This window comes from Hipposideros armiger, unplaced genomic scaffold (genome assembly GCF_001890085.2).
Source record: "Hipposideros armiger isolate ML-2016 unplaced genomic scaffold, ASM189008v1 scaffold_716, whole genome shotgun sequence".
Lineage (NCBI taxonomy): Eukaryota > Metazoa > Chordata > Mammalia > Chiroptera > Hipposideridae > Hipposideros > Hipposideros armiger.
In genome coordinates, this window is record NW_017732066.1 from 753,373 (window position 1) to 755,994 (window position 2,622).

Genomic DNA, 2,622 nt, shown 5'->3' on the forward strand with positions numbered 1-2,622 from the left:
TCGGCCGGCCCTTTATTTTTATTTTAATGAATTCAATTTTTTTTTTGTAAGATGGAATACTTTATGCAATCCCAGTAGAGAAATGGACAGCTTGGGTCTGTAACAAAGTGTCGTGTTTTAAAGCAGAGGACAGTAATCGTATATGAGAGTATACACTGCTACATGCAAATGAAGTGATCAAACCACAGCTTTTCAGAGTTTAATACAGGATAAGATTCCCTGGACAAACAGCACCTTGGGACATGTTAACGTCAGTGTCCCTCTCCTTCCTCACCATGTCCTTCCACAGACTCCACACCACCCTCCTCATCATCCTTCTCAAGGGCAGCCCTGTCTTCTCGGCCCTCAGAATACCTTCCATCCTCCATGCCCTCACCCATGTGCCAATGAACAAAGGCCCGCCTGGCATCCATCAGGTCAGATGCATGGTCCAGGCCTGCCAACGCCTCAGCAGCAGCTGTACTGCTGCTCAGCATGCATACAGCTCTCTGTGCTTCGGTCATTCTCCAGGTACCAAGTGGGAGGCTGGGAATGAATGCCAACTTCGAAGGTGGTGGGGCACCAGTCCACACACTGGATGGTACACTGGCTCTTGATCGTGGCAATGGCAGCATCCACGTCTTTGGGGACCACGTCACCTCGGTACAACAGGCAAGTCATGGATTTACTGTGGTGAGGGTCCCATTTCCCCATCTGGTTGCCTGGCTCAAAGCGCGCACTGGGGATTTCTGCTGCAGAAAGCTGCTCCTGGTAGGCTTTCTCAGCAGAGATGACAGGGGAATACGTGGCCAGAGGGAAGAGGGTGGGGGGACAGGGCCCCAGGCTGGTCTGGAATTTGGTGAGGTGCACACTGAGGGCTGCATCCAATCTGAGGGAAGTAGCGAAGGAAGACAAGATGTGATCTGTCAGTCTGTTCAGGTTAGTACAGGTTGGGCGCTCCATATCGCGGTGCCTACGGCAGATATCGTAGATGGAATCATTATGGACCGTGAAGGCACAGAGTGCTCCGGTGAGATGTGGGTGCTGACGGGGGAATTGTAGGGCTCAACCACAGCCATGGAAACCTAGGGGGCGGGCAGAACAAATGGAGGTGAACCCAGAACCCATCTCTCCAGCAAAGCTGATGAAAGCCAGGAAGCCCTGAAGACCTGTGCACTGGTCAGCCAGTGTCCGAATTTGGTCCAAGGCAAGGCCAGTGATCTCCTTGCCAATGGTGTAGCGTCCCCGGGCGTAGTTATTGGCAGCATCTTCCTGGCCTATAATGAGCTACTCAGAGCGGAAGAGCTGGTGGTAGGTGCCACTGTGAACTTCATCAATGACCGTGTGTTCCAGGTCCACAAACACTGGCCCAGGCACATGCTTGCTGGTGCCTGTCTCACTGAAGAAGGTGATGAAGGAGTCACCTCCTCCCACAATGGTCTTGTCACTTGGCATCTGGCCCTCGGGCTGGATGTTGTATTCCAGTTGTAGAGCTCCCAGCAGGCATTGCCCATTTGGACCCCAGCCTGATCCATGTGGACAGAGGTACACTCATGCATGGTCACTCTTTGGGGCTGCCGGGCAGATAGCTGAGAAGAAGAGGAGAGGTTGTTGCTTCTTACAGTGCGCCTCTTAGGCGGTCGGTGTAAGAGAACCCTGACAAGTGTTCTCCAAGCTTAAGTGGTTGCTATGCCTGTGAAAGAACTTAGGACCGCTAAGTCCCAGGGGATGTGAGAGGCTGTGTGTTCTCCTGGCCCAGGTTCATGACACTGGAATAGACCTGTCCTCTGAGGAAGGGGGACTTGAGGGTGTCCTTCAGTAGCCAGGGACGGGGGCTGGCCCTTCCCTGTTCTCTCACACACAATAAGCTGGTGACACTGCAAGGTTTCTCAGTTCAGTCAGGAATGTGAGAGTCTGTGCCTCATTGACATGAGCAGGGGGAAGGGAAAGAAGCAAACCAGGTTGCAATAGAAACAGGACTTCCATATAATGATATTGAACCTGGCCTTTACTATTTATAACGAATAGACATTGCCCCTCCCATAGACAAATGGGCCCTGGGAAATAGCAGTGAGGGAGGCGCAAAGGGCTGTCCTCTCTCTCCTCTTGGTCTCCAGTGGACCCCAGGAAAAGCTCCAAAAGTTCTCCTTCACCTACAGCAGCGGGAGCTGGTCCAGTGCACCTTAGGGCCCAGCTGTGTCCCCACTGGTGGTGAGGAGGTTGTCCTGCCCCCTGGACACTCACTTGTGCCTGTTGTTCCTGGCCTGGAGTGTTCTGCTGGCCACCTAGGACTGGGGCTCCAGCTGGCGGGACAGGATGTAACTACAGGACAAAGTGACACCTGTGAGCTCCCTAAAGCCACACCTCAGGTGACCCTCCCAGTGTCGGGTGCCCTGGGAGTTGCCACACTACAAGGTTTGGGTCAGACTGAGAGCCATGGACACCGGTTCTCTGGACTGGTCAGCAGGGAGAGTGCGCCCCTGCCCTGGGCCAACTCCTGCCAGCCTCACCTCTCGTTCTCACTGAGCCACTCCATATCCCGGAACCAGGCCCCAAATTGCTCGTCAGGCTCCAGTTTGTACTTCTGGGCAGCCTCCTGCAGCAGCATGATCTCATCCAAGACTTTGTTTTCCTGGGGCCAGT

General features: G+C 53.9%; 1 pseudogene; it reads right to left on the minus strand.

Annotated features, from left to right (window-relative positions):
* Positions 1 to 251: 251 nt before the first annotated feature.
* On the minus strand, positions 252 to 2,026 carry LOC109373384 (tubulin alpha-1D chain pseudogene; annotated as a pseudogene).
* Between the last annotated feature and the right edge of the window lie 596 nt (positions 2,027 to 2,622).